General features: G+C 42.6%; 1 protein-coding gene across 3 annotated transcripts in view; it reads left to right on the forward strand.

The window, feature by feature from the left end:
* ctnnal1 (catenin (cadherin-associated protein), alpha-like 1) overlaps positions 1-23,455 on the forward strand; it is a 323,714-nt gene that overhangs the window by 87,580 nt on the left and 212,679 nt on the right. The window contains exon 1 of one of the 3 annotated variants that reach the window (XM_080209892.1): positions 21,514-21,595. The exons of the other annotated variants lie outside the window; for them this stretch is intronic. The gene's annotated coding sequence lies outside the window, so the exon portion shown is untranslated. Of the gene's footprint in view, positions 1-21,513; positions 21,596-23,455 lie in introns of those variants that run through there. 3 annotated transcript variants of the gene reach the window in all.

The following is a 23,455-nucleotide window of genomic DNA, read 5'->3' on the forward strand; positions in this document are numbered from 1 at the left end:
TCATTTTGTGATCTCACTGCATTCTGTCACACTCAATTCCCAAAGGATGTCCATCCAGGCCATGCATATCTGGAAACAACTTTGTAGCACTATATTTTAAATGAGACAAAATACTGCATGACCAGTTGACCAATTGCCTGCATTTGGCCCATATCCCTCTATACCCATGTAACTGTCCAAATGCTTTTTAAAAGACAAAATTTACCCACCTCTACTATCATCTCTGGCAGCTTACTCCAGACACACACAACCATCTGTGGAAAAAATTACCCCTCTGGGCACTTTAGTTCTCTCCTCTCTCTCTCTCTTAAATCTACGTCCTCTAGTTTTAGACTCCCCTACCTTTGGGAAAAGTTATTGACTATCTAGTTGATCTATGCCCATTATTTTATAGACCTCTATAAGACCATCACCCAGCCTCCTATGCTCCAGAAAAAAATGTCCCACTCTATCCAGCCTCTCCTTATAACTCAAACCAGGGGATGGTGCAGGAGGGAGGGGTTCAAGTACTTGTGCAATTGGGGCTCATTCTGGGGAAGGTGGGACCTCTATAAGAGTGATGGTCTACACCTGAACCAGAGGGGAACAAATATCCTGGGGGGTACATTTGTGAAGGCTATGCGGGGTGGTTTAAACTGATTCAGAGGGGGGGTGGGATCCTGAGTAGAGGGGGTGAAAGTGAGGGGGGCATAGTTGGGGACTGCAATGCACGGCAGTGTGGGGGTGGGGCGGAGCAGGGTTTGAAATGCGTATACTTTAATGCGAGGAGTATTCGCAATAAAGTGGATGAACTTGCAGCGTGGATCAGTACCTGGGACTTTGATGTTGTGGCCATTTCAGAGACATGGATAGAGCAGGATCAGGAATGGATGTTGCAGGTCCCGGGGTACAAATGCTTTAGTCGGAGTAGAGAAGGAGGTAGAAGGGGGGGTGGGGTAGCATTATTGGTCAAGGACTGTATTACAGTGTCAGAGAGGAAGTTTGATGAGGACTTGTCTGTTGAGGTAGTATGGGCGGAGATTAGAAATAGGAGAGGAGAGGTCACCCTGCTGGGAGTCTTTTATAGACCTCCTAAAAGTTCTAGAGAGGTTGAGGAAAGGATTGCGGAGACGATCCTGGTTAGGAGTGAAAGTAATAGGGTAATTGTTATGGGGGATTTTAACTTTACTAATATTGATTGGAATTGCTATAGCTCTAGCTTGTTAGAGGGGTCAGTTTTTGTTCAAAGTGTGCAGGAAGGTTTTTTGATTCAGTATGTTGATAGGCCAACTAGAGGTGAGGCTATATTGGATTTGGTGCTGGGTAATGAGCCAGACCAGGTGCTAGACTTGGAAGTTGGTGTGCATTTTGGTGATAGTGACCACAATTCGGTTACGTTCACCTTAGTGATGGATAGGGATAGGCATGAACCTCGGGTCAGTAGTTTCAGCTGGGGGAAGGGTAATTATGAGGCTATTAGGAGAGAATTAGGAAGCATAGGTTGGACTATGAGATTACAGGGACTGGGAACGTCCGAAATGTGGAGTTTTTTCAAGGAACAGCTACTGCGGGTCTGCAATAGGTATGTCCCTGTCAGGCAAGGAGGATTTGGTAGGGCTAGGGAATCGTGGTGCACTAAAAAAGTTGATTCGTTGGTTAGGAAGAAAAAGGAGGCTTATGTTCGGATGAGGCTTGAGGGCTCAGGTAGTGCATTAGAAAGCTTTAGATTGGCTAGGAGGGAGTTGAAGAGGGAGTTAAGAAGGGCTAAAAGAGGACATGAGATGACTTTGGCTGATAGGATTAAGGAGAATCCTAAGGCGTTCTATAGGTATGTCAAGAACAGAAGGTTGGTTAGGGCAAGATTAGGGCCAGTTACAGACAGTAGAGGGAAGTTGTGTGTGGAACCGGAAGAGATTGGAGAGGCATTGAACCAATATTTCACGCAGGGGGACATGAATGTAGCTGTGGAGGACACTGGGGTGCAGGGGTGTAAAATAGAAAGTATTGCAGTTGAAACCGGGGATGTGCTGGATATTCTAGAGGGCTTGAAAATAGATAAGTCCCCTGGTCCGGATGGGATTTACCCTAGGATTCTCTGGGAGGCTAGAGAGGTGATTGCAGAGCCTCTGGCTCTGATCTTCAGGTCATCGTTGGTCTCTGGTATAGTACCGGAAGATTGGAGGACAGCGAATGTTGTCCCATTGTTTAAGAAGGGGAACAGAGACTTCCCCGGGAATTATAGACCGGTGAGTCTTACTTCTGTTGTGGGCAAGGTTTTAGAAAGAATTATTAGGGATAGGATTTATAGTTATCTGGAGAGTAATGAATTGATTAGAGACAGTCAGCATGGTTTTGTAGCAGGTAGGTCGTGCCTTACTAACCTTATTGAGTTCTTTGAGAAAGTGACCAAAGAGGTGGATAGGGGTAAGGCAGTTGACGTGGTATATATGGATTTTAGTAAGGCGTTTGATAAGGTTCACCATGGTGGGCTTCTGCAGAAAATGCAGATGTATGGGATTGGGGGTAATCTAGGTACTTGGATCAGGAATTGGCTGGCAGATAGGAGACAGAGGGTGGTGGTTGATGGCGAATATTCGTCATGGAGTTCGGTTACGAGTGGTGTGCCTCAGGGATCTGTTTTGGGGCCACTGCTGTTTGTAATTTTTATTAATGATCTGGATGAGGGTATAGTTGGGTGGATTAGTAAGTTTGCTGATGACACCAAAGTCGGTGGTGTGGTAGATTGTGAGGAAGGGTGTCATAGTTTGCAGGGTGACTTAGACAGGTTGCAGAGCTGGGCCGCGAGGTGGCGGATGGAGTTTAATGTGGAGAAGTGTGAGGTAATTCATTTCGGTAGGAGTAACAGATGTGTTCAGTATAGGGCTAACGGGAGGACTTTGAATAGTGTGGAGGAGCAGAGGGATCTAGGTGTATGTGTACATAGATCCCTGAAGGTTGGGAATCAAGTAGATAAGGTAGTTAAGAAGGCATATGGTGTCTTGGCGTTTATTGGTAGGGGGATTGAATTTAGGAGTCGCAGCGTCATGTTGCAACTGTACACAACTCTGGTGCGGCCGCACTTGGAGTACTGTGTGCAGTTCTGGTCCCCACATTACAGGAAGGACGTTGAGGCTTTGGAGAGGGTGCAGAGGAGATTTACCAGGATGTTGCCTGGTATGGAGGGGAGGTCATATGAGGAGAGACTGAGGGATTTGGGGTTGTTTTCGCTGGAAAGAAGGAGGCTAAGAGGGGATCTTATTGAAACATATAAGATGATTAGAGGTTTAGATAGGGTGGATAGTGATAGCCTTTTTCCTCGGATGGAGAATGCTAGCACAAGGGGGCATGGCTTTAAATTAAGGGGTGGTAGTTATAGGACGGATGTCAGGGGTAGGTTCTTTGCCCAGAGGGTGGTGAGGGATTGGAATGCCCTGCCTGCTGCGGTTGTAAATGCGCCTAGTTTGGGGGCGTTTAAGAGATGTATGGATAGGTTTATGGACGAAAAGGGATTGGTTTAGATTAGTGGGTCAGTGTTTTTTTTTTAAAAAAACTGGTCGGCGCAACATCGTGGGCCGAAGGGCCTGTTCTGCGCTGTAATGTTCTATGTTCTATCAAGTCCTGGTAGCATCCTAGTAAATCTTTTCTACATTCTTTCTAGTTTAATAATATTCTTTCTATAATAGAGTGATCAGAACTGCACAAGTATTCCAAATCTGACTTTACCAATGTCTTGTATAACTTCAAGACGTCCCAACTCCTGTATTCAGTGTTCTGACCAATGAAACCAAGCATGCTGAATGCCTTTCTCACCACCCTGTCCACCTCTGACTCCACTTTCAAGGAGCTATGAACATGTGCCCATAGATCTTTGTTCTGTAACTCTCCCCACCGCCCTACTTTTGACTCATCCTGCGTTGGTTCAATTTACCAAAATGCATCACCTCGCATTTGTCTAAATTAAACTCCATCTGCCATTCATCAGCCCACTGGTCCAACTGATCAAGATCCCATTGCAATCCGAGATAGTCTCCTTCACTGTCCACTATACCACCAATTTTGGTGTCATCTGCAAACTTGCTAACCATGCCTCTTCCATTCTCATTCAAATCATTAATATAAATGACAAATAACAGTGGACCCAGCACTGATCCCTGAGGCGCACTGCTGGTCACAGGCCTCCAGTTTGAAAAACAACTCTCTGCAAACCCTTTAATCCTTACTTAAATCATAGCACAGTGCAGGAAACCTCCATAAACATGTACAATGTCACCAGCTGCCAAAGGAAATAATCCGTATCTAACTTGTTAGTACTCATTGAACTCCTTGAACAGCGTTGGTTGGGTTTTTGGGGTGGTCTAGTGGTCCTTCATGTCTTTTAACTTGATAAGCTGTATTTTAGTTGTCTGTAGTGGGGAATTGCAAAATGGCAGTAATTAGTTAGATCACCTTTGTACTTGTTAAAGCATTGGTCTGGAGCTGTGTGGAATAAATCTCTGTCCATAGTGATTGACCAATCTCTCTTGACTACACTAATGAGTCAATCATCAGTATTTGCATGGAATGCTGCAATATTTCCTCTTCCAGATATTTGACTTTGAAACCTGCAACAAGAAGGTTGACTTGGTTCCAAGCATCAGTTGTCACTGTCCACTACTTTATTCATTCATGGGACATGGGCATCGCTGACTGACCAGCATTTATTGCCCATTCCTAGTTGCCTGAGGGTAGTTGAGAGTCAACTATATTGCTGTGGCTCTGGGGTCACGTGTAGGCTAGACCAGGTAAGGACAGCAGATTCCCTTCCCTAAAGTGCATTAGTGAACCAGATGTGTTTTTCTCACAATCGACAATGATTTCATGGCCGTTAGTAGATTCTTAATTCCAGATTTTTTTATTTCAAATTCTGCCATCTGCCATGGCAGGATTCGAACCTGGGTCCCCAGAACATTAGCTGAGTTTCTGGATTAATGGTGATAATACCACTAGGCTATCAGTAGCGTGCTCACAAAATTGAGTCTTTTGCCCTTTAATAGATTGAACCATAAATGTGTTTATAAATAATTTAAAGTAGAACATTCCTTTCAACCACCTAGATGGGATTGTCATGGGTTAATCCTTTCAGGAGGAAATAATTGATGAGTCATTAGCAGTAGCCCCCCCCCCCCCCCCCCCAAATCACTGTTATCACCCAAGGCAAAGACTTTACTACTTGACACATTAAACACAATCAGCTTCAGTTTTGCATTCAAGGTCTGTTTTTAAACACAAAGCAACACGGAATATTTTAAAAAAGGAAGGCCACACTTATTACAAGCTGTGCTCTGAGTGCTTTCTACTCAGCTCACGACTAAGAACAGGTTCCTTGTTCAGAAAAAATTACTTGGATATTGTTGCTATGGGACAAAGAACAATCCTTTATACAATTAGTGTTTGAATCAACAATAATATAGCTTCCATTGATCCCAGCTCTGTAGACTGACAGAGGAAAAACAAGGCTGCCAGACTTTGAAGCTCTGACCATATAATACATTTTAATAAATTTTATCTGAAGATAATGCTGAAGCAAAGGTGGACAATCAGATTAGATAGTGACACCTTATTTAACTTCCAACAATAGATTATAGTGACGGATTCTACATCCAGCACCATGGTGCTGTTTTTTTTTCAGGAGTGGGGGAATTGTGGTGGGGGTAGACCCCTGGATTGTCAGAATGCAGCAATCCTACTGCATCTAATGGGAGGAAATCATTATTAGCCTGTTATTCTGGTTCCTGCCTGGCAGTGGCCCGGATTGAGAGGCTGGCTTAAAAACAGGTGATAGTCAGCCACAACTAGGGTCAATTTTGGATATTAGGTATGATTTGTCTGTCGTGAGAGCATCAGTTATTCGCAGGGGTTGTGGGAGGGGTGTAATTGAATCACAGAGATGGATGTAGAAACATGGTTACCTGAGGGGCAAGGGGTAGCATTGCTGCTGCTTCTGGCTCCAGAAAGCACTTAACAGCTGGACCTGATGACTCAAGCCTCCCTTTAGCTGGTGGGTTTCCTAAATCCTGGGAATTTCAGCAATCCTGTGTTAAAGTTAAATAGCCATCACTGACTGTGTTTCCAGTTTTAGGTAATATTATGGAGGTGAATTTTCATGTTACCCCTTTGGGCTAACAATATTAGTTCATCCTGCAATTATTAACATACGATCAACTTGCATTACACAGCATCTCTGCTATGACGCGCTTATAGATGCTTTAGAGTCGGGTGAATCAGATGAAAATTGACACACAGCCAAAATTGATATTGCAGGAGTGACTAAAAGTTTGACCAAAGAGCTGGGTTTTAATGAGCACTCTTTTTTAAAAAAAAAGAAAGAGAAAGGAAAGAAAACAAGGTGTTCAGAGGAGGAATTTAATACAGCGAGGCCCAGGTGGATGAAGATACGTACACCAATGATAATGTGAAATGAAATGGGGACTGCATAGGCCAGAGTTGGTGAATGTGAGTTCTCGGATGGTGTAAGGCTGGAGAAGGTTACAGAGAAGGATTAATGTAGTTGAGACACAAGTTTGAAACATCCGGCAAACCAATTTTGATCTAATTAAAGAGTGCTTACAAAGTAAGTAAAGAAAGGACACTCCACCTCTTCCCTTTACTTCAGCATCATTCCATTTTCCTTTTGATAACTGCTGCCAGAAGCAGGCACAGAAGCCATTTTTAAGTTGTTAACATACTAGACAATGCCAGAAGTTCCCTTCAAAGATAGAAATTCTTATGATCTGAAAGAGTGACAGATCATCTTGTCCGATATGCAGTGCTCAGAGGTTATGCTGAACTTTTGGCATCTATCGAAACAGAACTAACAGGTGTACTATTCTCTCTTCAAAAGGTTAATTGCATTAAATAACTGTTCATCTTCCAAACCAAAGACCCTTAAAAAAATCCCACTTTCATAGCAGAGGACTGAATTATTTTAATGGTTTTAGCAGGAACCCTGCAATCATCTTTGAGAGATGAGAAAATAGTATTTATCAGGAGTAATTTGGTATGTATACTATGATAACGTTAGTTACTTTCATTGTTACGTTTTTCCTTAATTACAGGCCTCATTCAACATTCTCCATTAGTTTTGGTGTGAATTGGTGCAATTTTAATAGGACTTGCTTATTCAGACTTTGTATTGAAAACACTCTGCAGGTCTGATAACATCTGTGGAGAGAAATAGAGTTAACATTTCAATCAATGATCTTCCCTCAGAACTGGGAAAAGTAATGAATGTAACAGGATTTAATCTAACAGGATTAGGAATGACAATGCAAGGCAAAAGACAAGTTTTAAAAAATTGGGTCCGGAGAAGGTACGGGGTTATAACTGAGGCTGCATTAACAGCTACTCTGGGGGAGAAAAAATGAGTCAGAGGTTATGATCTGAAATTGATTTAATCAGCTTTGAGTCCAGGATGTTGTAAAGTGCCTAATAGCAAATTGAACTTGGATTGAACTTCATTGGAACAGCGTAGGAGGGAGAGGTCAGAATGGGAATAGGATGAAGAGTTAAATTTCATATGACTGGAAGCTTTGGATTACACCTGTGGACTGAACAGATGTGCTTTGCAAAGTGGTTACTTAACTGCATATGACCTCCTCAATGTACTGGAGGCATTATTGTGAACAGCAAATGCATTTGTTGTAAGGCCACTGACTTCAACAACAATCAAATTTAGAGAATGGTTATAGGATGGAAGGAGACCATTTGGCCAGATCGCCCTGGCTTTGCAAATTCTCTTCAGATGCTTAACCAATTTTGTTCTGAAAACCATGATTTAATTTGCTTTGACCATATCTCGATGCATTCCAGATCCTGACCACTCATTGTAAATAAGTTTCTCTGTGTTGCTGTTGGTTCTTTTGTCACCTTAGGTCAGTACCCATTGATTCTTGACTATTTTGTCAATGCGAATCATTTATCTTTATCTGTTCTGTCTAGACTGCTTATGATTTTAATCACCGCTATCAAATCTCCTCTCAATCTTGCCCCCTCTGAGGATGTCAACTCGACCTTCTGCAATCTATCCATTTTCTCTGCTTACTGTGCAGGCCTAACCACCTGCCATTTATTTTGGCTATCTTCACTTGAGTGAACTGCACCACACAAGCTGCAATCAAAAAGCCCTCTCAGTTAACAGCCAGATAAATTGAAACCAGGGAATCTCCCCAAACTGCACCACCTCCATGACAACATGACACACTGTTCCAAGGTAGAAATGCAAACTAACTGCATTTCAATTCCTTCATTTGAAGAAATCTTATGTATAACTTGGATGTTCATCCCTGGAACTATTCTTTGTTCCTGTAATAACTCTGTTTTTCCATCTTTGCTGTACCCTTTCTGACAATGCTATGTTCTAAACTAATGCTTCCATTATGTCTTCCATTTTCCTCAGAGGTTTCTCTCTAGTTGGGGGCTTTCTTGATCATGTCGGTCCCTTTTGAAAACCACGATAGTGTCTCTTGTCCTTACTTTCCACCCTACCACCCTACCAACCTCCCCATTCATCTGCCAATTTTTCCACCTCAGATCTTTCCATCTGTTTTCTCTTCATTATTTTGAAGTGACTGTTCTCCCTGGCATGCTGGTCCACTCCTCAATTATTCCAAACACACTCTTTCCCACAGAAGTTCCAATGCAAGCACAGGAGATGCGCCACCTGTCCTTCCCACTGTTGTCAAGAGTATTTGTTTCATATTTATATGTTTTAGAATAGTGACTTTTAGGTTGGAGGTTAAACGATTAATGACAGAGAAATGGAAGCATCTGATGGAGAAACTGATAATTTTCCTGAAGTAAATGCAATTCAAAGAAGCTTGGAATTGGGACTATGTTGACATAAGAGATTAATGTTTAGAAAGATGGAATTGGAGACATGACGAATGTTCCAGCAAGTTATACATAAGATTTCTTCAAATGAAGGAATTGAAATGCAGTTAGTTTGCATTTCTACCTTGGAACAGTGTGTCATGTTGTCATGGAGGTGGTGCAGTTTGGGGAGATTCCCTGGTTTCAATTTATCTGGCTGTTAACTGAGGGGGCTTTTTGATTGCAGCTTGTGTGGTGCAGTTCACTCAAGTGAAGATAGCCAAAATAAATGGCAGTTGGTTAGGCCTGCACAGTAAGCAGAGAAAATAAACTTTATTCACTAGATGGCGTACAGGCAGGATTCAATCTTAATTTTGATTGTGGGGAAAGAGACTGGAAGATTGCCTAATTTGAAACTAGCAAGACCATGAGGTTGTTGGGATGAACTTTGCAAAGAGAGTGGGATTAGATTGCCCTAGTGGTTAATGTTAGTTGTCTAGCCCCAGGGTTCTGTAAGTGACTTAAAAGGTTTAATGACCTCATTTGGGTGGTCAAGGCCAGTGAATGTGGCCAGCATAATCATGGACCCCAGACATAAGCTCTTCCACTACTTTCCATTGGAAAAAAAGATACAAAACTCTGAGGTCATGTACCAACCAACTCGAGAACAACTTCATCCTTGGTGCCATCAGACATTTGAATGGACCTACCTTAAATTAAGTTGATCTTTCTCTATACCCTAGCTTTGATTGTAATACTACATTCTGCACCTTCTCCTTTCCTTCCCTGAGTGGTATGCTTTGTCTGTATAGCATGCAAGAAACAATATTTTCCACTGTATACTAATACATGTGACAAATCAAATCAAACGTATCTTCAGTTGCCATGTTCCAGCAACTGTATACACTGCTCATTGTGCCAAACACCTATCACACTCCTGCCATCAGTCAGGCCTCATGTGAAATGTACATTAGCTTCACATCCTCCTCACATAATGAGAATTGTTGCAAGACTCACACACGTCACAGCTTGGACATTGCCAACTATTCAGCTGTGACAAGGACATCACTCAAACACACCTTTCTTGGACACTGGTGGTGCATAATTGAAGGCATTCTCACATAATCAGTTAGAGGACAGTCATGGCTGCATAGCCATATCTCGATGAAGGAGACAGTGGTTGCCATGACCGAAGTTACCAGCAATGTTGTAGTTGAAGTAACCAAAGTGAAGGCATATTCACAATGAATCCTCCTCCTTGCAAACCACTTTTCCCACATCCCTTAATCTCTAAGCTTTGCAAGTTACAGATGTTGTAAGAGAGCACATCTGCTCCACCTCTTATCCCTTGCGCCTTGGCACCCAAGGCATGTAATCTAGTCAGAAATTGGTGGAAGAAGTGGAACAACGAATACGATGAACAGAAAACATTGTCACTTGCACCAGTGGCTCAGTATTGGTATTGGTACATAAAAGGATAGTGTAAGTGGAGGACACACAAGATGCTGGGCACCAAAGCCCTGCTGATTGGGAAGAGCCGTGATGTGGAGTTGCTGGTGTTGGACTGGGGTGAGCACAGTAAGAAGTCTCACAACACCAAGTTAAAGTCTAACAGGTTTATTTGGTAGCACAAGCTTTCGAAGTGTTGCTCCTTCTTCAAGACTGGGAAGGGTCCTTCTTCAAGACTGAGTAAAATTAATGTTCGCTTGAAAGAGCAAAAGGTTGCATCCGGCTGTGACGATGTCGTGGTTGAGGACCTCAAGGAGGTAGCATACTGCAAAAGACTGATGGTTACTATTTATATCCTTGGTGTAGTCAAAACTGGCTCAGCCAGCACTTATTATCCAATCCCAACTTGCATTCAAAAGATAGTAGTGATCTGCCCCCTTGAACCGCTGCACTTGAACTCTTGTAGGTTCAGCCATAATGCTGTTAAGAAGTGAGATCCAGGTTTTTGACCCAGCAATAGTGTTGGATTGGCAGTATAATTCCAAGTCAGGTTAATATGTGACTTTGAGGGGAAATTGCAGGTGTTCCCCTGCATCTTACTGCTCTGGTTCTTCTAGATGGTAAAGGCTGTCAAAGGATAATTAATGAGTTGCCGCAGTGCATTTTGTAGATGGGACATATTGCTACCAGTCTGCATTGATGCTGGAGGGAGTGTATGTTGAAAATGGTGGGAGGAATGGCAGTCAAGTGGGTTGCTTTGTCCTGCTTTGTTGGAGCTGCATTCAGGCAAATGGAAAGTATTGTATCACACTCCTGACTTGAGCCAACATTTAAGGAGGGGACTGAGAAAACATTTCACAGGTGCTTTTGATCTCCTTGAAGGATGGCAGCACTGCCATTAACAATTGTGGCACTTGCTACCAATTGTTTGAACGTGTCCATTAAGCTGCATCATGCTTTGAGTCTCGTTGCCTTAGTGATGAGGCAGTGCGGTGGCAAGAAGAAGAGATAAGGAAGCAAATCCTTCATTCCAGGTCATCCGATCTCAAAGGACATTCTGCCTGCTGTTCTGAAATATCTGTGGGTCAAGAATCGGTCTGTTCAGCCATAAAGAGCCATGGCAGAAACTCATAAGTGTCATCCTTAAATTGAGGGGCAGCCGACAAACCTAGGTGGATATTGTAGGGGTGAAATTCCTTTTGATTATGGTACATCTCAAAGCTGAGATACATTTAGAAAGTTATGTGGAAGTCTGCAAACCTTCTGTAGCTGCTTGCTTGCTCCACCAGAGGAAGGCAGACAAGAGAATGAAATATTTTCTACTTTCTTTGAATACAAAACCTCAGTGATGTCCCTAATACAACTGATGCTGAAAAATATCTGCCATAACCTGAAAAGAGCCAGACTGAATAGGCTTATAGCAATGGTCGTCATCATCATAGCCATGTATAATGCAGTCCTTGTCCTGCTCTGAGGCTACTGTAACCAATGCAGCATGTGGCAGGTTTCAGTGGGGTTGTTAATAAAGTGGAGACAGCTGCAATGTTGTTCCTCTTGCAGCTCAAATAGAGAAATTGCTCCCTGTTGAAAATTATTTTCCATCTCCTTCCTCTTTGAACAACTTGTGTTGTCCTGTGCTGCCTCTGTTCATTCTGCCTAAAAACCAAGGAGCAAACTGCACACAGTGCAGTGATGCAGACACAGGACATAGGCAAAGAGAAGGTGAAAAGGAACGTAGTAGTAATTGGGGATAGTGGGGTTAAGGGTATTGACGCTGTCCTTTGTCACAATGACAAAGTGCACAGAAGGGTGTGTTGTCTGCCTGGTGCTCGGGTCCAGGATGTCGCATCTGGGCTGCAGAGGAACCTGGAGTGGGAGGGTGAGAATCCGGTCGTTGTAGGGTGAGAATCCGGTCGTTGGGTGCCAACGACGTAGGCAAAATGCGAACTGAGGATCTGGGGAGGGAGTATGAAAAGCTGGGAATGGAATTAAAAAGTAGAACCGACAAGGTGGTTATCTCTGGGCTACTGCCTGAACCGAGTGCAGACGGGCGTAGGGTTGATAGGATTAAGGAAGTGAATGGGTGGCTCAGGGATTGGTGTGGGAGGAATGGGTTTGAATTTATGGGGCATTGGCATCAGTATTGGGGTAGGTGGGACCTGTTCAGGTGGGATGGTGTTGGTCTGAACCGTGCTGGGACCAGAGTCCTGGCGAATCGTGTAAATAGGACTGTAGATAGGGCTTTAAACTAATTGGGGGGGGAGGATGCGAGGGTAGGTGAAATTACGAGGCCTAAAGTAAAGGAGAAGGTACAGGTAAGGGAAGAGGCCAAGGATGTCCCAATAATAAAAGGAGTTGGGGGCGTGAGTATGGTTGGTGGCGTTCTGGCAGATAGGGTCCAGGTGAAGGCTGGGATGAAGGCACTTTATCTAAATGCACGAAGCATTTGGAATAAAGTGGATGAGCTGGTGGCGCAGATCAGCACAAATGGATATGATCTGGTGGCCATTACAGAGACGTGGCTGCAAAGTGACAGGGACTGGGAGCTGAATGTCCAGGGGTATCAAGTGTTTAGGAAGGATAGGCGGGAGGAAAAAGGGGGGGGTGTAGCTCTGCTGATTAAGGATAGCATCAGGGTGGTAGTAAGGGATGATATAGGAGCCAAAGAGCAGAAAGTGGAATCGTTGTGGGTGGAGATTAGGAACAGCAAAGGGAGGAAGACAGTGGTGGGTGTCGTTTATAGGCCCCCAAATAATGATCTGGAGGTGGGGCGGGCTGTTAACGCGTAAATAAATGCGGCGTGCAGGAATGGGACGGCGATAATTATGGGGGATTTCAATCTACATATTGATTGGTCGACCCATGTTGGACGCGGTGGGCTTGAGGAAGAGTTCTTGGAATGCTGCCGGGATAGTTTCCTTGAACAGTGTGTGTTGGAGCCGACGAGGGAGCGAGCTATCTTGGATCTGGTGTTATGTAATGAAGCGGGTAGAATTAGGGACCTTGTGGTGAAGGATCCTCTTGGGGAGAGTGATCATTGTATGGTGGAGGAGGAGAAAGTGGGTTCCCGGACATGTGTCCTTTGTTTGAACAGAGGGGAGTACGGTAGGATGAGAGAGGAATTGGCGAATGTTGATTGGGGGAGTGCGTTGGAATGTAGGTCTGATGAGGAACAGTGGAGGATCTTTAAGGAGATCTTTCTTGGTGCTCAGCAGAAATTTATTCCGATGGTTAAAAAGGATCATAGGAGGAGAGATAATCAGCCGTGGATAACGAAGGAGGTAAAGGAAAGTGTTAAATTGAAAGCGGATGCGTTTAGAGTAGCTAAGAGTAGTGGGTGAGAAGAGGATTGGGAGAGGTTTAAATGTCAACAAAGAATGAAGAAGTTGATAAAGAAGGGTAGGATAAACTATGAAGCTGGGCTAGCACTTAATATAAAAAAGGATAGCAAGAGTTTTTATAAAGACATAAAAAGGAAGAGGCTGGCTAGGGTGAACGTTGGACCCTTAGAGGATGAGAAGGGGGACTTGGTGGTAGGGGATGGGGAAATGGCTGAGGCCTTGAATAACTTTTTTGTTTCGGTCTTCACGGAGGAGGACGTGAATAATTTGCCGGGTGTTAGCGATGGAAAGGTGGTAGGAGTGGAGGGCCTGAATGACATTATTGTTACTAGAGAGGCGGTGCTCAACAGGCTGGAGGGACTGATTGTGGACAAGTCCCCAGGACCGGATGGAATGCATCCAAGGGTTCTGAAAGAAACGGCGGAGGTGATAGTGGATGTCTTGGTGATTATTTTCTAAACATCGCTGGATTCCGGGGAAGTGCCGGAAGATTGGAAAACGGCTAATGTTACGCCGTTGTTTAAGAAGGGGGGCAGGCAAAAGGCAGGGAATTATAGGCTGGTTAGTTTAACGTCTGTTGTAGGTAAAATGTTAGAATCCGTGATCAAGGAGAAAATAGCGAGGCATCTTGAGGAGAATTGTTTGATAGAGCAGACGCAGCACGGTTTTGTTAAGGGGAGGTCGTGTCTGACGAATCTATTGAGTTCTATGAGGATGTGTCTAGGGCGGTGGATAGAGGAGAGCCTGTGGATGTGGTGTTTCTTGATTTTCAGAAGGCGTTTGATAAGGTGCCTCACGAGGTTATTACAGAAGGTCAGGGGGCATGGAGTTGGGGGTAGGGTGTTAGCGTGGATATGGGATTGGCTGTCAAATAGGAGGCAGAGAGTGGGGGGTCAATGGGTGCTATTCGGATTGGTGGTTAGTGACTAGTGGAGTGCCCCAGGGGTCGGTGCTGGGGCCTCAGCTATTTACCATTTATATAGATGATCTGGAGGAGGGAACCGAGTGTATGGTGTCGAAATTTGCTGATGACACCAAGATTGGTGGAACGGCAAATTGTGCGGAGGGTGTGGAGAGTCTGCAGAAGGATCTAGATAGGCTGGGCGAATGGGCCAGGAACTGGCAAATGGAATTTAATGTTGGCAAGTGTGAATTTGTCCACTTTGGTAGGAATAATGGTAGGAAGGACTATTACTTGCATGGCGAAAAACTGCAGCATGCGACGGTGCAGAGGGACCTCAGGGTCCTTGTGCATGAGTCGCAAAAACCCAGCTTGCAGGTGCAGCAGGTGGTCAGGAAGGCGAATGGGGTGCTGGCCTTCATAGCGAGGGGGATTGAATATAAAAGTAGGTAGGTCTTGCTGCAACTGTACAGGGCACTGGTGAGACTGCAGCTGGAGTACTGTGTGCAGTTTTGGTCACCGCACTTGCGCAAGGATATCTTGGCCTTGGAGGGAGTGCAGAGGAGGTTTACTAGGCTGATGCTGGAGTTGAAGGGGTTGAACTATGAGGAGAGGCTGAATAAACTAGGCTTGTACTCGTTAGAGTTTAGAAGAATGAGGGGAGATCTCACTGAGACGTATAAGATGATGAATGGGATGGATAGGATAGAGGTGGAGAGGCTCTTCCTGCTCAGAAAGGACAGTAGGACTAGAGGGCACAGCCTCAAGATAAAGGGGGGGGGCGGTTTAGAATGGAGTTGAGGAGGAACTTCTTCACTCAAAAGGTGGTGAATCTCTGGAATTCTCTGCCCATTGAAGTGGTGGAGGCTGCCTCGCTAAATATATTTAAGACGCGGGTTGATAGGTTTTTGATAGGCAAGGGGATTAAGGGTTATGGGGAGAGGGCGGGAATGTGGAACTGAGACATGACAGATCAGCCATGATCTTATTGAATGGCGGGGCAGGCTCGAGGGGCTAGATGGTCTACTCCTGCTCCTATTTCTTATGTTGTTCTTATGTTCTCATATATAAATGTCTGGGTCTACTGCATTGGTCCAAATTGGAACACAGTGCTACGGTATATTGCATACTGTTTCTTGTAGACACCAACTCAAAACAAATGCTGTGGAAAGCATCAAATACTTTTACAATCGCAGCAAAAATCAAAGGAATCGATCAGCAATTAACCTGCAATTGATTGCTCCAATTAACTCTGGGTATTCCTTCCTTCTGCATGCATGTTCAGCTGTGTGTGCTGAGTATTGAATTATGAAATGGCAGTGAACAAAGAAAATTACAGCACAAGTACAGGCCCTTTGGCCCTCCAAGCCTGCACTGACTATGCTGCCTGACTGAACTAAAACATCCTACCTTCCGGGTAGGGGATTTTGGTTCTGTATTCCTCTATTCCCATCCTATTCGTGTATATGTCAGCATTGACGGCTAGCATTACACAATCTGCCTACTCCATCCATTTGGCAGATGCTTCCAATGTGCGAGCCAACACCCTCACTAAAATGGTGCCGAGAGTGTGGATGGGTGGGTGTCGGATGCCATCTTTAAGTTGCAGCTGCACTTGTAGGAGTCAAATTTCCCAGCCTCTGTTTTGCTCAGTGTGTTATTGTGGACCAATATTCCACATCAATTTATTCATGTCACTGAAATGGTTAGTCATGTGAAGGCATGTGTTTGAACTTGTAGAGTGATAAAATGGATATTAAATTCTCTTGCATAACATGGCTATGACAGTTGTGACAATGCTGTATCTTTCAGCAATGTCTTTCTAATCATGTTTCACTGCAGTTTGTTTCAGCAGGCCTAGCCTTTTTGTTTTGTTGCCGTGATGTCTGTACTGAAAGCTTTTATTGTTGCTGAAGCAGGATAATTGAAGCCATATTTATTTTTAAACTGGGTCTAATGCAGTTTCCTAGACCTTTATGACTCTTTTGGAATTGTTGGGTGGAGCCTGATTGACAGGTCAGGTGGTCCTTTGGAACAATGCTCTTCATGGGAAAAATCCAAAGGTTTTAGTTCCATTTTGGCAGAAACTGTTTAGGTTGTGAACTGAAAGCAGTGTTCCCTGTCTCTCTCGAGTGAAAGTTCTGCTGTATGAGAGTGCAGCTAGCAGTAAAGGCAAGCAGTATCTCTGCCTCTCAAGGTGTGCTGGAGATTCCAGGACCGAAAAGGCCTCTGCATTTTCAATTCAATATCCGAAGGAGTAATCCACAGCAGGTGTTGGAAAGCTGAAAGGTCCAGCATCACGTTAGCATACTTGCTTGCTGTGCCAAGCTTAGAACAGGATGCATGTTTGTGGGGGGTGGGGGGATTGTTTAGCTTGAGACAATATACTTGGCTGTTAAGATTTATACATAACATTGTTTTTATGTTTGTGTTTTGTGATTGTTATTGCTGATTTCTTATATTTTGGTTGTGCTGTTAATTAAACTTTGTTTGATAAAAGCTTCCTAATGGGTCATTTGAGACATACCTGGAGCGAAACCTGTGCCAAATTCAAAGTGCAAAACTTATGGTCTAGGCTGACTTCATAAAACACCTTGGGAATTTTTGACTTGGATTATAACACTAGAAATGGATTGCTAAATAGGTGCGTCGGATTGTTTTCAGAGACCCATGTATTTTGCTAGCTTTCACTTAATTACAGCTCAGCTAACACTCAGACTTTTGGAGACAAGTATTCTGGTAACAGACATTTCTTTATTTTCCAAGCTTGGTTCAATGTACGAGGAAGAGAAATTTGGGGCAGTTCCAAATCCACTCTGAAATTACATCATTCTGTATTACAATTATACAACTTTTGATAGTCATTTGCTCACCCCAGCTGGGTATGAACCATACTACATTATTAGTACGGGTTATTTATCTTGGCCAATAACATTTACTCTTTGACAGCATGGGACTGTGTGAACAATTCGTGAACTTCAGAAGTTTCTCACAATCACTTGACACTTCCCAGACCCTCTTATCTGGCGTAACTGTCTGGGACCTTTGTTGTTGTCCTTGATTAGTAAATATCCCATTCATTAGGACTCTACAGAAACATTAAGAGTTGCTTTTCCCTTTACTTATTAGCTGTGTTGTTCCGGGGAATGCGGTTCTTTTTATTTGACTACGTCCCATCATGCCTCAGAGCATTGTGCAATTAGCCAAGCTGTATGTGTATAATACCAAATGTTTTCAAAAATACATGTCTAAATTCTCTAATAGTGATTATAGGTGTCCCTATGAAAATAGTATTTTTCATGCTCTTTGTATCCTCTTTTCACAGTAACTTCAATGCAATGTTAATGTAAGCCTACTTGTGACACTAACAAACTTATACTCTGTTCAGTCTGATTCAATTTACCCTGGTCTGTTAGTCTTTTAATCCCAGGTTATTCTGAATCCTCTTTACAAGGTGTTTTGAAGCGTATTTGCAACTAACATTTTTGGCAAATCTTCACTGTTTTTGACAGCCACATTGCTACCTATTGCACCTAAGGTCTGAGGTGAATTTAAGATAACACCATCCAATCTTGGGGGTTGTCTAGGTAACTCAAGCCTTTTCATTTATGAATGTCTCAGTGCAGGTTTTTCTGCACTGTGCTCTCTCAAGACTATTTCCTCGGTTGGATATAGCTGTTACTAGGGGGCATAATGATCAGGTTTATGGTGGGAGATATAGGAGGGATGCCTGAGGTAGACTCTTTACTCAGAGTGGTTGGGGTGTGGAATGTGCTGCCTGCTGTGATAGTGGAATCTTTCAAGCGGTTATTGGACAGGCACATGGAACACACCAGAATGATAGGGAGTGGAATAGCTTGGTCTTGGGTTCGGACATAGCTCGGCACAACATTGAGGGCTGAAGGGTCTGTACTGTGCCGTAGTGTTCTATGTTCTAAGACGCCACATTCTGTGGAGTTTGCTTTGTTTAGGTCAGTGTATGTCACTGATTGAGCTGGATCATGGAATTGCTTACGATGGAGTGTCATCTTGACCACCACAGTTTATTTTCTGATTCTTTTAATTTTCAGTGACCTGAAGCTGTAAAATCTTCCTTATTCTGTTATCTTGGAAGCGCTGAACTTATTTAGCTGGTGGAAAAAAAATGTCCAAAGGGACAATTATTAGCTGTTATATCATGATGCTAGCTACTATTACAATAAATTGCATCTATAATTGCACCGTTTTAATGTTAGAAAGATGGAAATGGAAAATAAATGGAGAGTTAGTGGTGACAATAAGCTTAATTTGGAGTTTTGACTTTTGGATAGGTTAGTCTCAAATAATCAGATCTTTTAGGTTTTAAGGTGTTATTTCAAAATTGCATTATTTTCAAATCTTTATTCAGAATGAGATGATTTACTGTGGTTTTGTTGAGACCAAGCATTTTGCTTACCCGCAGTAAACATTCTGTAATTTCATTAACATTTGTTACAGTCTGTGTCTTTCTTGTACATGATCTAGCAGGAGCAGATGGAAAATGTGTTTCTTTGTTGGAGCAGGATGTAATCCTTGCAAAAGTTTAATACAAAGCATGTATGAAATAATGTTCACAACAATCAAGGGTGCCAGATTAAGTTTCATTTTAAAAAAACAGGTCAGTGTTTATCCTGTTAGCTCCACCTATTCCTGTCTTAGCAAATTCAGCATCAAATTTTCCAATGCTTTTCTCCAGATTATGAAGCTAATACTGCATTATTATGTAAACAGGTTTTAGTCAAAGTAAGCTAAATTTTGCAGTATCCATATTCTTAATCATGTAAGGCATATGTGATGCTTCTTCAGTGGCTATTGGTTGTAACCCATTAAATATATTTCTCACTGCTTTATGATAACCGTCCCAATATTTAGCAAGAACCTGAACTGTTGTGTGAGGTGGGGTTTGGGGTGGGGGGAGCTGTGGCTACATAGAATGGGAAACCTTGTTGACAGCTGCAAAATCTTTGTCCCATGGTGGGCCGTCTCCACTGCCACAATGGGAAAGCCCACCTTTCACTTCAGACTTTGGTTATCACAGTGGATAATGAATTGTGTTTTTTTTTACAGAAAGTTCTTATGGGAAATGTTCAGAGAATATACATGTTCTGTCATAATGCTTTGGCTTTATCCGAAACGGTTACGTTGGGAGATATTCCACTCTATTTCTCATAGGATAATGCTCTCAGGATTCTGCTTTTAGAGGGGGATAGGGAGAAAGAAAACTAAATGCCCAAAGTCTCATGAACCATTGGATTGCTCACCCTCCTGTTGTCGCATGGACTGATGCGATGAAGTGTAATGTCATCAAAGATAATGGAGAAATTTGAATAGTTTGCAACTAATCCACGACTAATATATTCCAGTGCTAAGGACATATATAAGTACATACTCAGGTTAGAACAATTGTTGCTTTTGATTCAGGAAGGAATATTCACAGGAAAGGGATATGCATAAAACCCACTTAACAGTTGTTGAAAGTAAAAGCTTGGCATAACAGACAAGTTCTTGCCAAACAGCAGGAAGATTATGGATATCATAAATTCAGTTTGCTTTTAAAATTTGACTTTTGAATATTTTTTTGCTGAAATACATACTGTCCAAGGAGGCGGTGGATGTAAATAAAACATGGATAAGAAATAAAGAAATGTAAGCAATGCAGACAAACCAGATCCAAGGCTTGGCAGAGCATTATTTTACTGCTGCAGTTATTCAGTTAGGAGCTGCGAGGTGACAGTAGACATTACCTTCCCTTTCCTGGAATAATAATTTTGTGTACTGAGATGATCATTCATAACATGATCTGTAAAAACAATGATTACCATTCCAGAACTTGGGCTGAAACCTAAACCAGCCTGAGTATTTTTGATTTGGGCTGTGAGCCCATGTAACTATAGTATGTTGGGAAGAACTAAGTCTATCTTAACAAGCATTTCAATGTGAAATATGACTAAGGTGATCCAGCTCTGTACATAGGATCACAATACTCATTGGGAAGCTTTTGAAATTTATGAACCCTGCCATCTTGCAGCAAATTTCTGGTATTTACTGTAGAGATATTAGTATCGAACCTGCTACAGTAAGTTCCTTTTCACCCTGACATCTTACTCTGCATTATTTTGGCAATATGATATAGTAAATGAAACTGTGCCTTTAAAAATTATTTGACTGCATTTGTAATTCTTTAATTGTAGTATATATTTACCTATGGCTCTCATTATCACATTTATTCAGTAGTGTGATTTTTTTTTCTTTAATAATCAGAAAAATATCTAATACAGGGCTGCACAGTTCAGATGTAATGAGCTATATTCATGTAGAATACTGTATTTTCACATGTAGTGCACTGACCTATTCAAACTGTGTCCCAAGAATTCTGGAGTCTTAGCTTTCACATTTATTATTTAACTTCTGATCCAGTTGGAACATTGTCTGGTTTCAAAATTTTCTCCCTCAATTTGTCACTTAAAGTACGAACGATCTAACAACATTGCACTGCTACTCAGCCGTGACCCAGTGGATGTGCAAGTGAAACTATGTACGATGTGAAAATCCCATGTTAGTAGTGATCATTCGTGCACCTTAGCACCAGAAACTGTCCACTTGAAATGAGGTTTATATAAATTGTGTGATGGATGCTATGTAAGGGTACATTTTGAATTACAAATAATCCCATGAAAGGAAAGTGTAACGTAATACAGTTCTTTGATAAGCAGCTGAAGCTAATGCATATCAAAGTACTTCTGCTTGAGTTTGGCATGTATGTTGCTGCCTTATTATCCTCTCTTCAGCAATGCATGAAATGAGTTGAGAAGAATTAAGATTCACAAGGAGGAAAAGTACCGGTAAAAGAAAATTTAAAAGATTGTTGTGACAAAAAAAAATCAAATTTTAAATAGGCAGAGATCTAATTAAGAATTCCTGGCTTAGAAATGGTTCTTGAAATTGTTTCTAACGCACTCAGTCAACTGTTTATAAGAGCTTTAAAATGACGATTGACAGCATCAAACTTCTGTGCTATGAATAACTTACAGTTGGAGTAAGGTTTCCAGACCTGTGCAAAGTGAGTGGAATTAATTTTTTGTTACTGATTGATTTTATTAACTGGGTCTGTATTATTGCGAGATAAAAGTACTCTTAAATTAGGAAGGGAGTAACTCTCATTTCTGTCGTGCCTTATCATGGAGGTCTTGTGGCACGATGGGTAGCATCACTGCCTGAGCCAGAAGCTCTGGGTTCAAGTCCCACTCCAGGATGGCTAAGAAAGGTCTGTTTCTAATATAGACAAACAGGTTGAAAATCAACCTGTAAATCTTTCCAGCATTTGCCAGTGGCAGGTGGTAAGAGCAGGAGAAATTCCTGGCCAGCCATGGAATGGAAAGAGAATTTGAACCTCTACCATCATGATCTATAGCTCCATGCATGTTGCCACAGCAACTCTGACTTACTGGAAGGCGAGTTGGCCGAATTGCTGGTGTGGGTCAGATTGTGGCCAATGGCACCTTTCTCCTTGCTGTGGTGGAGGTTGCAGTGTCATGGCTCAGACCTGCCTTTTGGGCAAAGATCTGATGGAGAATGTAGAACATAAAACATTACAGCACAGTACAGGTCCTTCAGCCCTCGGTGTTGCGCCGACCTGTGAAACCAATCTAAAGCCCATCCAACCTACAGTATTCCAATATTATCCATATATTTATCCAAATACCATTTAAATGCCCTTAATGTTGGCAAATCCACTATTGTTGCAGGCAGGGCATTCCATGCTCTTACTACTCTCTGAGTAAAGAACCTACCTCTGACATCGTCCTACATCTATCACTCCTTGTGCTAGCCATCTCCATCCAAAGAAAAAGCTTCACACTGTCCACCCTATCTAATCCTCTGATCAGCTTAAATGTCTCGATTAAGTCACCTCTTAACCGCCTTGTCTCTAATGAAAACAGCCTCAAGTCACTCAGCTTTTCCTCATGAGACTTTCCCACCATACCAGGCAACATCCTGGTAAATCTCCTCTGCACCCCTTCCAATGCTTCCTATAATGTGGTGATCAGAACTGTACGCAATACTCCAAGTGCGGCCGCACTAGAGTTTTGTACAGCTGCAACATGATCTCATGACTCCGAAACTCAATCCCTCTACCAATATGCCTTCTTAACAACCCTATCAATCTGGATGGCAACTTTCAGGAATCTATGCACATGTACGTCGAGATCTCTATGTTCATCCAAACTACCAAGTAACTTACCATTAGCCCAATACTCTGTATTCCTGCTACTCCTTCCAAAGTGAATCACTTCACACTTTTCCGCATTAGACTCCATTTGCCACCTCGCAGCCCAGCTCTGCAGCTTATCTATGTCCCTCTGTAACCTGCAACATCCTTTTGCACTGTCCACAATTCCATTGACTTTAGTGTCATCTGCAAATTTACTAACCCATCCTTCTACGCCCTCATCCAGGCCATTTATAAAAATGACAAACAGCAGTGGCCCCAAAACAGACCCTGGCTAGTAACTGAACTCCAGGATGAACATTTCCCATCAACCACCACCCTCTGTCTTCTTGCAGCTAATCAATTTCTGATCCAAACCACTAAATCACTCTCAATCCCATGCCTCTGTATCTTCTGCAATAGCTTACCGTGGGGAACCTTATCAAATGCTTTACTGAAATCCATATACACCACATCAACTGCTTTACCCTCATTCACCTCTTTGGTCACCTTCTCAAAGAGCTCTAAGGTTTGTGAGGCATGACCTACCCTTCACAAAGCTGTGTTGACTATCCCTAATCAAATTATTCCTTTCTAGATGACTATAAATTCTATCTCTTATAATCCTTTCCAAAACTTTGCCCACAACAGAAGTAAGGCTCACTGGTCTATAATTACCAGAGTTGCCTCTACTCCCTTTCTTGAACAGCG

This window comes from Carcharhinus amblyrhynchos, chromosome 2 (assembly GCF_965287045.1).
Source record: "Carcharhinus amblyrhynchos chromosome 2, sCarAmb.v2.hapA, whole genome shotgun sequence".
Taxonomy (NCBI): Eukaryota; Metazoa; Chordata; class Chondrichthyes; order Carcharhiniformes; family Carcharhinidae; genus Carcharhinus; species Carcharhinus amblyrhynchos.